The 15115-nt window shown below is 40.6% G+C and overlaps 1 long non-coding RNA gene across 14 annotated transcripts in view; it reads left to right on the top strand.

The window, feature by feature from the left end:
• Positions 1 to 14734, top strand: part of LOC144581009 (uncharacterized) — a 113769-nt gene extending 99035 nt beyond the window's left edge. For 8 of the 14 annotated variants that reach the window (XR_013531480.1, XR_013531474.1, XR_013531477.1 and 5 more), the window contains 3 exons: positions 1727 to 1818; positions 3757 to 3906; positions 5774 to 8948. This is a non-coding gene — a long non-coding RNA (uncharacterized LOC144581009). Of the gene's footprint in view, positions 1 to 1726; positions 1819 to 3756; positions 3907 to 4633; positions 5263 to 5773; positions 8949 to 12974 lie in introns of those variants that run through there. The other 6 variants (XR_013531485.1, XR_013531479.1, XR_013531482.1 and 3 more) reach the window with 3 other exon arrangements.
• Positions 14735 to 15115: the final 381 nt, after the last annotated feature.

Genomic DNA, 15115 nt, shown 5'->3' with positions numbered 1-15115 from the left:
ACATAATTTTGGAGACTTGTAGCCAGGAACGATTTTAGAATTCAGTCCAAACTGTAAAAAATAATAAAAATGGAAAAAACATTAAACAAGACTAGAATTTAACAACAGGTGTACTGTAGATCCTTTTGAAACATACTTTATTTTTCCTCTTTAGTCCTGTTTTCACTAACAACAAATCATAGTACGAAATCATTAGAAAAATAAGTTTTAGTCTTATTATACTTGGCTAGAGTATTTTCATAAAGTCAGCAAGAATAATTATTTGCCATGTAGTCTCCTATTGTTTTTGTTTTTTTAATTGGCTTTTCTGGATCTTTATGAGTATTCTTTAAGCCAGTATGGTATGTTTTGTCCCAAAACACAACAAAATACATGGATGTACACATAAACACACACATACACACATACAACCAAGGATCCTATAACACTTACTTCAGATCCCTAGCCATGAAATATTAATACAAACTCAGTGCTTTGCAAAAGCAGTAACAAAAAGAAATGGTGAGATGCCAACAGTGGGTTTTATCTCAGTATATAAGTAACAGCAAACTTAAAGCAGGCAGAAAAGAAAACAGAGATAGAGAACTTAAGAATGTTATAGTTGCAAGTTTACCTTTGGGATCTGAATTTTCCTTGATGTAATTGTGCACAAAAAGACCATATATGTCCATTTTACACAAACACTTGGAAGGAGAGCCTGAAAGGGGGTCATTCTCTTTGTTTTTCCTCATCCTTAGATTGTTTCCCAGTTTTGTTTGTTTGTTTGTTTTAAGGGAGGAACTGAGCTGTGGCCTAGGGTTTGGTGTGCAGGGGTCAAAGTGTGCTGGTTGTAGGCAGGACTCCACCGTGTGTCATCACTAAGTTGTTTCTGTCCTCTTAAGTGTCTTAGTTTCTCTCTCTGGAGGTCTGGCACCTCTGAGAGGGCTCAATATGAAGAGTGCTCACTTCTATGTGCACTTCTTAAATGAGGCTTTTTAAGCTCACTTTGTTGGGGTTTTCCTGTAGGGCAACTATACATCCCGGAGGATCAACCCCACAGACACTCCCACTGGGCCCCTAGTCACCCAGGGTCACCTTTCAGCTGGGAGGAGCAAAATGTGCTGTCTTAGGAGTTGAGGAAACTCATCAGTCTTTCATCTATCTATGAAAATGACAGTTCAGTTCCTTATGCAAATGCACGCTCTAATTGAGATTTATGTTGGGAGAAAAGGCACTGGAGAAAAGTTTAAAATGTACCTCTGAACTAGAATTAGGATCCTAAACAATAATTTCCAAGGAGAAAAAACCCAGGTAAGGCAATTTCCTGTGAACTGTCCTCAGCCACCCCTAACTTTGTAGCTCTCATCTGCCATTACACACGCCAAGGTCAAATCTTCTCATAGTATAAGGTAATCTCTGGTTCCCCCAAAGCCCAAGATGTCAGGTCATGCAATACAGGAGAGCAGAGCTTTAGACCTAAGAAGAATCTGCCCATGACTGTTGAAACTTCACAAAGAAAACAGAATACTCCAAAAAGGGGTGAATGACATCTTTGTTATGAATTTTTCAAGGGTTTCAAGTCATTAAAAGCCTTCTCTAGATTTTTCTTGGTACGAAAGGGGGTAAAGAGGGAAGGAGGGAGAGAGTGGAAGAAAAGTAAGCAAAAGAATAATTGTGTTTCTTAGGACAGAAACCAAACACAGAAACCAAGCACATGTTTTATTTTGTTTTGTTTCCTCTTTTGCAGGTGTGATGAATTTTAGCCAACTCAGAGAGGCCTTATTACCCATAATTTGGAATTCTCATTTGGATTCTAGGCCTCCTCTGTAGAAAAAAAATGTAAGCAAACACATTCAGAATACTCTAATACTGTAATTGTGGCATATAAACCACTCACATGTATACTATGAAATCCAAAAGACACAAATCTATTAACAGTAATATCTGTAACATTTGTTAAATGATAGTCAATATAAAAGATGTAAATTGAGAGAATAAAAAGTCAAAATGTGAAGTGGTGGAGTGAAAGTGCGGAAGTTTTTCTTTCTTTTCTTTGTGATCAAAGTTAAGTTGTTATCTGTTTAAAAAACTTGTAACAATCAACTGTTTTTGATAAGCCTTTTGGTAACCACAAAGCAAAAAAAATCTATAATACATACAGTAAACATACGAATTTCAGGAATTAAAACATACTACCAGAGAAAATCACTTAACCACAATGGAAGACAGGAAGAGACAAAGGAAATGAGGAGTTACAAAACAACCAGAAAACAGATAACATAACAGCAGTAGTAACTTCTTACCTGTCAATAATATTGAAAGTAAGTGGCCTGAATTCTCCAACTAAAAGACATGGAGTGGCTGAATGGATTTAAAAAAGCAAGACTCAGGCCAGGCGCGGTGGCTCAAGCCTGTAATCCCAGCACTTTGGGAGGCCGAGGCGGGTGGATCACGAGGTCAAGAGATCAAGACCATCCTGGTTAACACGGTGAAACCCCATCTCTACTAAAAATATAAAAACTTAGCTGGGCATGGTGGCGCATGCCTGTAATCCCAGCTACTCGGGAGACCGAGGCAGGAGAATTGCCTGAACCCAGGAGGCGGAGGTTGTGGTGAGCCGAGATCATGCCATTGCACTCCAGCCGTGGTAACAGGAGCAAAAAAAAAAAAAAAAAAAAAACTCCGTCTCCAAAAAAATATATAAATAAATAAAGCAAGACTCAACTATATACTGCCAACAAGAAACTCACTTTACCTATAAATAGATTGAAAGTGAAGGGATGGAAGAAGGTATTTCACGCAAATGCAAATGACAAAAGAAGAGGAATGGCAATACTTAGATAAAATAGACTTAATTTCCAAAATGGTAGTGAGAGACAAAGGTCATTATATAATGATGAAAAGATCAATTCAGCAAGAGGATATAACAACTGTAAGTATATATGTACTCAAGAATGGAACACCCAAATATACAAGCAAACATTTAGAGATATAAAGAGAGAGACAGACTGGTGTACAATAATAGTGGGAGACTTCAATACCCCACTTGCAGTGATGAACACCTTATAAAGACAAGACAAAGAAACATTGGAGTTAAACTTTACATCAACAGTCCCCAACCGTTTTGTCACTAGGGACCATTTTTGTGGAAGACAATTTTTCCATGGATGGGGGGTTGGGAGTTGGTCTTGGGATGATTCAAGCACATTTATTGTGTATTTTATATATATTATTATTACATTGTAATAAATAATGAAATAATTATACAACTCACCATCATGTAGAATCAGTGGGAGCCCTGAGCTTGTTTTACTTTTTTTCGAATTCCATGTCATTGTTACTAATGAGATAATCTAGGACTGATTCCTAACTAAAAACAGTAAGAAACGTACACAACAAAGTCATAGAACACGGTCCTGAGCCACAGCCTCTTAATGACACTGGAAAATATGTTGCGATGTTAAATAATGAAACCATGAGACAAAATCCTGTGATCCATCTGATTAGCATTTATAGTCATTCCTGCATTTGCATACATTCAAGTAGGGTTGTGTGTGTCTATCAAGCTTGAGAGCTATCTGGACCCTTATGTTAGAGCCCCAGTACATAGTGGCCTCTCCCTCAAGATACAAGCCCTAATGACTAGGTCAGAACATGGAGTATAACTCACAGGGAACCTGGGTTGGTAGTCAGAAGAACCAAGTGGCCTGGTGCCTAGATTTGCTCTTCTCTAAGATCTAAAGGGTAAGCTTATTTAAATATTTCTCCTTTCCTTAGGATTGGATCCGTAAGGTCTATCTCCAGTACTATGAGACCATTTGATACCATGGTAAAACATGCAGATACAATGCTGAATGGACAAGAAGAAACTGGAAGACTTGGTGATGTGGAAACTGAGTTCTTGAAACGAGGATACACTTGACGAGGGTGAGTGGATTAGATCTCAGTTTAATATCCAATGGAAACCAAAAGGAAAATGCTAAGACTGGAATACGTTTATGCAAGTTAAGCAAAATATTAGATGATAGTTTTAGTTTCTGGTGTGTTTGTCCCTTCATGGAGCTTTTTTTAACCGTGATGGGCGGGAGAGGAGCGCCTAGAGCAAAGCTACTTAGCTTTTCTCGCACAATACTGCCATCGTGCGGAAATAGTTTCATAGTATCCAAAACCCGTGAGCATTTTCTCCATAAGCCCTAGCAGTTGCAAAAGGAAAAAGCCAGTGGAGGCTGAACAGGCCCGAGACTTAAGTTGGTCTTCCTACCGTTTTCTCTGAGGCCTGGCAGAAGCAATGGACAAATGTAGTCTTAGTGAAGTATCTGGTGAGTGAGGGACCAGGACTGAGTCAGCTGCTTCTAAGAAGCAAAAATGTAACGAAAAGCCTAAGCAGTTATCTAAGCCCACAAGCCAGCATAAGTCTTATAAAGTTATACAGAAAAGGGACTTTATAAGTTCATGGGAAAGTCTTTTCTCATAGTAGGATGTTGATGGTAATCTCATTTCTCTTAGAGGGTAGATAGGTGCCTCTTTTCCGCTTGACATTCCCTGAGAAGGATGGCATTGTTTAGTCCTGGGCAAACCAATATTTACCTCATCCCAGCAAGTGTTCTGTGTACCAGCTTCAAAGCTAGTTCTTCACGAAGATATCCATCCTTAGGTGTGGAGACCTCCAGATATTCCATGACTCCTAACTGAAGAATCAGCAAGGGTGACTAAAATTGTATGGGTGATTTTTCCCCCATGACATTCTTCTTCAGTGTTTATTATCTCAGTATCTGAATCTTTTAAAAAAGGATGTAATGTGAGTCTGCTACTGTAGTGTGACCTTCCAGCACTTCAAGAGCTTCTTCAGGTAGGACTTTTCCTGGCCTCTGAGGATTCAGGCAGGCATTCCAGGGTAAGGGGCCTGGCTTTTGTGATATTCTTGACTGTGCCTAGCTCTCCCTCAAGCTGGTTACAGATGAGGTGAGTGATGGTGTGTAGACATAGATGCTATTGGCATTCAGGAGTGTCTTAAAGATTTGGCCAGGCCTGGTGGCTCATGCCTGTAATCCTAGAATTTTGGGTGGCTGACGCAGGTGGATTGCTTGAGCTCAGGAGTTTGAGACCAGCCTGAGTAACATGGTGAGACCCTGTCTTTACAAAAATCCCCCCCAAATTAGCTGGGCACAGTGGTGCCAGCCTATAGTCCTAGCTACTTAGGAGGCTGATTGCTTGAGCCCCAGAGGTCTAGGTTGCAGTGAGCAACACTGCACTTCAGCCTGGGACACCAAGAGAAGAAAGAAAGGAAGAAAGAGAAAGAAAGGGATGGGGGGAAGAGAGAGAGAGAAAAGAAAGAAAGAAGGAAGGAAGGAAGGAAAGAAAGAAAGAGAAAGAAAAAGAAAGAAAGAGTCTTAAAGACCCTCTGGGAAGCATTTCTTAATCACCTTCATTCCTGGAAATTACAAAATGACATCAAAGCTCCCCACGCTATTTCCCCTAAAGTAGACTTAGACATGTGCTAGATCAGGCGTCTCCAGTTCTCAGGCCATGAATCTGTTCTGTTCTGGGTCCTGTTAGGAACTGGGCTGCACAGCAGGAGGTGAGCGTGGAGCAGGCAAAGGTTCACTTGTATTTAAAGCCACTCCCCATCGCTTGCATTATTGCCTGAGTTCCACCTCTTGTCAGCATTGTCAGCGTTAGATTCTCATAGAAGTGTGAATCCTATTGTGAACTGTTCATGCAAGGATCCATGTTGGGCACCCCTTATGAAAATCTAATGCCTGATGATCTGTCACTGTCTCTTATGACCCCCCAGATGAGATCATCTATTTGAAGCATAACAAGGCTCAGGGCGCCTACTGATTCTACATTATGGTGAGTTGTATAATTATTTCATTATATATTACAGTGTAATAACAATAGAAATAAAGTGTACAGTTAATATAGTGGGCTTGAATCTGCCTGAAACCATCTCCCACCTTGGTCCATGCAAAAATTATCTTCCATAAAACCAATTCCTGGTGCTAAAAAGGTTGAGGACAGCTAGACTACCTCCTCTGGAGAAATAGCTTGTTCTGACCATTTTTGTGGAAGGTGCAGCCCTATATATGAGATAGTGTCCCATATCTGAAGCAGTTACAGTAGGTTGCTAGTTAGGTGTGAGCAGGGCAGGAAAGGGCTCTCCCCCACCCACTAGGAATGTCAGCCAACCATCAGGTGATACACTGCCTCTCTAAAATAATAATGTTTTAAGTTAGATAGGAAAATCTCAAGATTTGAACACTTATGGAAGGTTTGCAAAGAATTAATTGTAAGTGAAATCTTGTGTGTGAACATATTAGCTAAAGTTAAAGGGGTATTATTCAGTTTTTCCATAAATTGAACAGTGGAATAAAAACACAATAGAGTTTTCTTAGAGCACGAATCTGCTCTTTAACAAAAATTAGTAAAGTGTTATAAAAGATTTATAAGAATCTTACCTTATGGTCAGATATTAAAATTGGATAGATTTCTCCATAAGGTTTTATTAAGATTTGGGTTTGACATCAGTAGTGCACTAATACAAATGTGGAATTTGGCTTTCTCTCTTGAACAAGATTTTCATGTAATATTAAAAAATAATGAAACATTTTTGATTGCCTTTTGAATAAACTGCAGGAAAAGGAAGGGAAACAAAAAAAGATAGATTGTTCAGAGAGCTAAGTCTTCCCTTTAATACGTAAAGGTTTTTTCTTTTTTAAAATATTTTGAGTTATTGTTTTGGATAACTAAATGACTTATGGTGACCTGAGATTTGATTTTATAATATCAAGTGTTTTAAACCTTTGATATTTGACAAACCTTCCAAAATTAGGTTATAAATTGTTTTTTCCTGACATAACTAATATTTTAGATATTAAGTCCAAAAATGACATATTTGGCTTATTTGATATAAAATTCATACAGTAAGCACTGTCAATCATGAAATGGTGTTTGGCTTTCTTTGCCTTAGGGTTGTTGAAGTATGTTAGCGGTTGAAGTTATCTGTGCTACCAGCGTTGAATCCAAACAGGTCTGGAGCAACGTGAATTCTTGCCTTCTCAGAAGAAAGAATCTGACTGAAGGGCATAAGGCAAAAGAAGAGACCAAGGCGAGTGTTAGAGCGGACGTGATGTTTATTTGGGTTTTAGAGCAGAAATGAAAAGAAAGTAAAGTACACTTGGAAGAGGGTCAAGCAAACATCTTGATCAAGTGCTCCATTTGACTTTGGACCTAGGATTTTTTATGGTGGCGTACTTCTGGCATTTTTGCCCTTTTCTTTTGATTCTTCCCTTGGGGCAGGCTGCCTGCATGCACAGTGTGTTTACTGGAATTTTACACGTGCTCAAGGGAGCCATTCTTCCCTTTACCATGGAATGTCACTGCAAGGTCATATACCAGTTAAATTCCACCATTTTGCCTCTTAATGTGCCTAGGCCGAAGTGGGCAGATCACCTGAGGTCAGGAGTTCGTGGTCAACCTGGCCAACATGGTGAAACCCCAGTCTCTACTAAAATACAAAAAATTAGCCGAGCGTGGTGACAGGCGCCTGTAGTTCCAGCGACTCAGTGGGCTGCGGCAGGGGAATCACTTGAATCCGGGAGACAGAGATTGCAGTGAGCCCAGATCTTGCCATTGCACTCCAGCCTGGTGAAAAAGCAAGACTCCGTCTCAAACAAACAAACAAACAAACAAACAAACAAACAAACAAACAAACAAACAAACAAACAAAAACAAAACAAAGATTAGCCGGACGTGGGCGTGCTGCCTGTAATCCCAGCTACTCAGGAGGCTGAGGCAGGAGAATTGCTTGAGTCCGGGAGGCGGAGGTTGCAGTGAGCTGACATAGTGCCACTGCACTCCAGCCTGGGCAACAGAGTGAGACTCTGTCTCAAAAAAAAAAGAAAAGAGAAAGAAAAAAAAAACAAAACTAAAAGCAGAAGCACAGCAGTAACACCAGGTGGTCACAAACAGGGCAAAACGTAAAGGCAGCCATGTTTGGCGGTGTCTTTGTCTATGAGTGGCGTTTTTTCACACAAGAAGGGCGGGAGTAGAGGGCTCCAACGGAAGGCTTCTTGGTATATCTGGAGCACTACTGCCATCATGAGGATGTTGTTTCAGGAAACCCTACGCCATTACAGAGTTCTAGTGAAGACTACCAGTTGGTTAAGAAGTGGAAGAGGCTTGGCTTCCATTCTAGTTGTCCTTGCTTAGTCTCGTCTGAGGCTTTAAAAGCGACCTGGACATTGGCGGCACCTTGGTGTACAACCTGGAGAATGAAGGTTCTAATAGCGAAGCCTGTAAACTTCCCCTGGAAGAACGCTGTTCATTGTGCCTGGGTGCTACAAGAGCCCCAAAGAGCCGTAGAAAGATAGTACCATGTGAAAACCTGCTGGCTCTTGCTCTAAGGGGCAGGATCAGGAGACACATGCCCACCAGAGACTGCATTTGTCTTTGAGTGGGTTTCTGCAGTCCTGCCCACACGAGGAACCGAGACCCCGCCTCATGACTTTCTGTGCCAGGACCACCTGCAGGGGCTGGTTCACTCCAGGCTCTCACAAGGTGCCGCTAGTGTCCAGGTCTATCTTAACGCCTTAGAGGAGAAGGCAAGAAGACCTAGCCTGGAACCCAAACCTCCTCCACCTCCCGGCACATCCAACCCCCCCAACAGAAGAATGCAGTTCTCGAGAACACTGTAATGGCGTAGGGGTTCATTAAACTCTGTCCTCACGATGGCAGTAGTGCTCCAGATACGCCAAGAAGCCCTATCTAGATCCCTCTTCTCCCGCCCCTCGTGTCTGAAAAAACTCTAGCAAACATGGCTGCCTTATGTTTTGCCTAGTTTGGGGGCAACCTGGCCTTACTACTCACTCTCACTTTTGTTTTCCATCTCAAATCAAACAGAGGCCTAAAACCACCCACCCTTATCAAGAATATTTTTCTTTCAAAAATTAAATTTACACTTGACCTTGTCTGTGGAGTTGTTTTCATTCTATGCAGTCTATGCAGTTCTGCTCAATATTCCATATCCAGTACTTTCCCAAACTATCGGATTTTCTACCTGAAAGGGTAAGTGTGAGGTATCCAAGCTTAAGAGAGAGAATAAAATGCTGGAAATTCAATACTTAAAGAAAGGCCTCACTAGCCACCCTCTTTTCCCGTGAGACTCTCATGATATTCTGCGTTTATTTTCAGTCCTACAATGATACTTGTTCGGGAGTTACTCCTGTTCCTGGATCCAAGCTGGGCCTGACTGCATTTTCTAGAGGCCTAGTATGGAAAAGCAGACAAACTAGAAAAGAATGGAATTTATTACTGTAACTGGATACAGGAAGAAAGCTGGAGATAATTCCACCAGACCAACTCAAAGTATTACAATTTTCTTAGTGCTTATACAGGTTGGAGTTATTAACTGTGCCTACTGCAGTATAGCATTCACCTAAGTCTATTGGTATCTAATTTGGTTTCAACTACAATGTCAGAGGCACAAAAATGCTTGCTAAGTCCAATTAAAAGGGCCCCAGTACCTTCAAGGCCTATCTACTGTAGTACTGGAGTGATTATTTCTATTTTATCTCCTTTACACTTTGGTGTAGAGCTATCTTGGACTCTCCAGTAAATCTATTCAAACAGCTGCCTCTGTTACCTTGGGTCCTCTCAGATTTCCTTGACCTGAGATGGGTCCTGGCACTAGGAATGTAACACTGTCTCCGTTATTTTGGCTTGCTCCAAGTTGGGGAAAAGCCCATGGAAGGTTCCTACTGACCTTAAGTTTTATTTTTTCAAGCTTTGATGTCTGGGCACCGATTTCCCTAGGTTTAACTATTTGCTCAATGTTAAGGCAGCTCTGTAGAAATTTGCTTGTGTAACTGAGGTGCTATGCGGGCCTGTCTGTGTTTTTGTCAGGGAGAATTGCTCTGCCACACTCCTGTTCTAAGCATAGCAATAGAGGTAGTTAGGGATAATTTGTATATTCCAGAAACTGCCTTGCAGAGAGTAACACATTTCTATACTCTCCTTCCATATGGACACTTAAAAAAAAAAAAGTAATGTATTTTTACTGTGGATCTCATTTAAGATTTCAACAGAAGCACTTTTTAATACAATTTAATAGCTTTTTACTCCTTCCATATTTTAAGCTTTTTTGTTTATTTTGTTAATTTTCTATTTTTAATTTTTTTGGTATGTTATATTTGTATATATTTATGGGGTACATGTGAAATTTTGTTACATGCATGCAATGTGTAATGATCGATTCATGATTTTTTTTTTTGAGATGGAGTCTCACTTTGTCGCCCAGGCTGGAGTACAGTGTCCTGATCTTACCTCACTGCAACCTTCACCTCCTTTTCTTTCTCCTCTGACTCTTGTGCCTCAGCCTCTCAAATAGCTGGGATTACAGGTGCCCACCACCACCTGGGCTAATTTTTATATTTTTATTACAGACGGGATTTTGCCATGGTGGCCAGGCTGGTCTCAAACTCCTGACCTCAGTTGATCCACTCGCCTTGGCCTCCCAAAGTACTGGGATTATAGGCATGAGCCACAGTGCCTGGCGAGAATGATAATTTTTTAAAAAATTTATTCAGATTGTTCTGTAATCACTTATTGGGTGCTGCTGTTTCATACATAATTCTTAAAAGCTGAATGCCAGACAATACCTCTAGAAGGGAAGTAAAAAAAAAATCAATTTTCCTCTTTACACTTCATTGACAAGCTTTAGAAAAGGATACATTCTCATTACAATCAACAGCTAAGGAAACTATTTGGATTTCTTATTTGAATATTATAAAGCTTTTCTTTCTTTTTTATTATATATATTTTTTTGCGATTTAGGCTTTGGGGTACATGTGAAGAACATGCAAGATTGTTGCATAGGTACATACATGGCAATGTGGTTTGCTGCCTTCCTCCCCATCACCTATATCTGGCATTTCTCCCCATGTTATCCCTCCCCAGCTCCCGACCCCCCACTGTCCCTCCCCTAGTTCCTCCCAATAGACCCCAGTGTGTGATGCTCCCCTCCCTGTGTTCTCACTGTTCAACACCCACCTATGAGTGAGAACATGCTGTGTTTGATTTTCTGTTCTTATGTCAGTTTGCTGAGAATGATGGTTTCCAGGTTCACCACAACCTCTGCCTCCCAGGTTCAAACAATTCTCCTGCCTCGTTCTCCTGAGTAGCTGGGATTACAGGCACGAGCCACCATGCCCAGCTATTTTTTTTTTTTTAGTAGAGACGGGGTTTCACCATGTTGACCACGATGGTCTTGATCTCTTGACCTTGTGATCCACCCGCCTCGGCCTCCCAAAGTGCTGGGATTACAGGCGTGAGCCATCGCGTCTGGCTTATTTATTTTAAAAAATTTATTATTTTTTATTATTTTTTTGAGACTCTTGTTGCCCAGGCTGGAGTGCAATGGTGTGATCTCGGCTCACCGCAACCTTTGCCTCCCCGTTCAAGTGATTCTCCTGCCTCAGCCTCCCGAGTAGCTGGGATTACAGAAATGTGCCACCATGCCTGGTTAATTTTGTATTTTTAGTAGAGATGGGGTTTCTCCAAGTTGGTCAGGATGGTCTCGAACTCCAAACCTCAGGTGCTCCACCTGCCTCGGCCTCCTTAAGTGTTGGGATTACAGGTGTGAGCCACCGTACCCAGCTAGGTAAACTCTTAAAAATAAATAAATAGTCAAATAAATGGAATGAAATAAATATGTATAAATAAAATTATCCTTTAATTTAAAAATCTTAAAGTTATGTTAAATTGAATGAGATAATTATTAAATATCTGGATCGTATCCAATTATATTTAAAAATTATATATACAAAAATATTTTCAGAAAAATTAAATACTAAATGGTTCTCATCTATAAAATGGTGATGTAATAGACATTTTAAGATTTTTTATTTTCTAGGTCTTTACAAAAAATTAAGCTTACTAAAAATAAAATCTGAATTTGATATATAATTCTACAGATAAAATATGCCAAAGTAAGATGTATTCTGATGAAAATGAGAAAAATTATAAGATATACAAATGTGTTCTTAATAAAAAGAAAATAATTTTCATTTAATTCAATGAAAGGTTATATATGAAACAAAGTAAAATGAGCTAGCAGCTAGTAAGTAAAAGAAATGTAAAGAAAGCTATAGGTATAAAAGTAATATTTTTGGTAAGAGTTTAAAAGGAAAATAATTTCGTGTGAAAAAGAATCTTGTATGATAAATTTTTGTCCTAAAATAAAAGGACTAGTTATTTAAGAAAGACACATGTTTAGGACAAAACAAAGTTCAAACATGGTCTTTGTAAGTCATAATAGGACTCATAAAAAACAGAATTTATGAAAGAAATTTTGTATGTGGTTACGTTAGGTATACTGGAAAGGAAATTATTTATAATCATCTTTCTAAACACTGCTTTGATAATAAAAATTAATATAAAACTAAAGACTTGGTTAGAATAGACTTTCTTAAAATATTGATTTACTCAATGAAATTGCAAGAAGTTTAAATTTTTAATTTTGGAATCCTTTTTTAAACTTGAAATTTCTGAGGTTGATATCTTAGAAGTTGGAATTCTTTTCTACCCTGCTGTTTTTAGCCTTTCTCCCTTTGAGAAGGCCTGGAAAACAGGTTTGACTTTCAGATTATTCAAATAAGCTTCATATAAGGAAAAATAATTACTACCATAGGTCTTTGTTGTTGTTGTTGTTTTACTTTTTTGGTGATTAGTCTAAGAAACAGTGATTTTACATTTTATCCAAATAATTCCTGTGTTGTTTTATTTAGTTTTTAAAAAATACTTAAAAACTAAACTTTGAAATGGTTAAAGTTTTTACATTTGTGTAACTTCCTGTATGATTTTTGAAGTCTTTTGATTATGACTATTGTTAATGATTAACTATTATTTTATAATGACGTATGGTTCTGTTTTAATAAAGTATTTTGTGTCTTTTAACATTTTTGACAAATATCCTCAAAATGAAATCCCAAATTAAGTCTCTGACTTGAACTTATTGCTGGAGGCTTATTAAAACTATAGAAATTAATCACCCTAAGGATATAGAATCTTTCTAGAGCTGCCAATCAAGTCATAAACTCAAGTATCACAACCGGGAGAACAACCCAGGATTGGAGCCCGCGTTGAATTCGCAAACGGTGAGTCAGTGCTGCATTTCCAGACTGATCTTTGTTGCCCACAGAACGGGGAAACTCCCAAGTATAAAAAGACACGGGACGCCAGGCAGTAGTTCTGCCTGGCGAAGCCGGCAGCCGGGGCGGCGGCGGCCGGCCCTACCCAGCAATCCCCACAGGGCGCGCTTGTCCGGGTGCCTTGTTGAACCGGCAACCTGAGACTTGAGAGGGCTGGACTTGAGACTGAACGAGACTTGCACAGTAACCCAGCCCAGGGGATTGCAGGGACAGATCGTTTGGGATACCCAGTGGGACGAACAAAACCGCGATTTCAAACTATCCCGGGCAGACGGTCCGAGACACTCTGTGGGGGAGGGGCGTCCACCACTACGGAGGCAACCTGCCCCAACTGATATACACGCCCACTGCTGACGCAGCCAGCTGTTGCCGAGGCAACCCGCCCCAACCGAGATACACGCCCACTGCTGACGCAGCCAGCCGTTGCCGAGGCAACCCGTCCCTACTGAGATACACGCCCACTGCTGACGCAGCCTGCCGTTGCTGAGGCAACACGCTACAACGAAGAGACTCCGCCACAGGGCGTGGCGGAGACCACAGCAGAGCCGGCAGGAACAGCGCGAATCACACAACAGCAGGGCGGAGCCTCGGCAGCCAAACAGTGGCTAGTCTGCCTTCGAGCTGGGCAGGACACCTGATCGGACATCCAAAAATAAAGCCCAAACCCCTCAACACAGAGCATTTGAGAAAAAAAAAAGGGTTGTTTAATGAGCTGTGTTGCAGCAGAATCAAACATAGCAGCCTAACAGCCCTGAATGAACAACAGAGTGCACAGCTCAGCAATTAAACCCCTATAAAGTACAAACTGTCTCCTCAAGCAGCTCCCTGACCCCTCTATATCCAAAAGACTGTCATTAGGCAGGCATCATCCTGGGACAAAGAGAGCAGAAAAAGAAACTGGTAGCATCCCCCGCTGTGCCACGGCTACTAGAGGTGCACCCCAGACAAGCAGGGTCTGGAGCGGACCTCAACAGTCGTTCAGCGAAGGGGCTAGACTGGTAGAAGGAAAACCAAGCAACAGAAATACTTCATCATCAACATTCTGGGTGTCCACTCAGAGACCCAAACGAAAAGTCAGCAACTACGCAGACGACCAGCGGACAAATCCACAAAGATGGGAAGAAACCGGCACAAAAAGGAGGAAAACACCCGAAACCAGAACACATCGCCTCCTAGAAAGGACCAAGACTCCTCACCAGCAAGGGAACAAAGCTGGACGGAGAATGACTGTGACGAAATGACGGAATTAGACTTCAGAAGATGGATAATGAGAAACTTTTGTGAGCTAAAAGATCATGTATTAAATCAATGCAAAGAAACTAAGAACCTTGAAAAAAGATTTGAAAAAAGATTCGAGGAAATGATAACAAGAATGGATACCTTAGAGAGGAATATGAATGAATTAAAGGAGCTGAAAAACACAATACGAGAACTTCGCGAAGCAAACGCAAGTTTCAATAGCCGAATTGACCAAGCAGAAGAAAGAATATCTGAAGTCGAAGACCAACTCAATGAAATAAAACGAGAAACCAAGATCAGAGAAAAAAGCGCAAAAAGGAATGAACAAAGTCTCCAAGAAATGTGGGACTATGTGAAAAGACCTAACCTACGTTTGATAGGTGTACCAGAAGGGGACGAAGAGAATGAATCCCAGCTGGAAAATACTCTTCAGGACATCATCCAGGAAAATTTCCCCCACCTAGCAAGACAAGCCAACACTCAATTGCAGGAAATACAGAGAACACCACAAAGATATTCCGCAAGAAGAGCAACCCCAAGGCACATAATCGTCAGATTCAACAGGGTTGAAATAAAGGAGAGAATACTAAGGGCAGCCAGAGAGAAAGGTCGGGTCACCCACAAAGGGAAGCCCATCAGACTCACAGCAGATCTCTCGGCAGAAACACTACAAGCCAGAAGAGAGTGGG

The sequence above is a fragment of the Callithrix jacchus genome, chromosome X (assembly GCF_049354715.1).
Source record: "Callithrix jacchus isolate 240 chromosome X, calJac240_pri, whole genome shotgun sequence".
Taxonomy (NCBI): Eukaryota; Metazoa; Chordata; class Mammalia; order Primates; family Cebidae; genus Callithrix; species Callithrix jacchus.
Note: the sequence above shows the minus strand (reverse complement) of the source record. Positions and strands in the feature narration are given on the sequence as shown.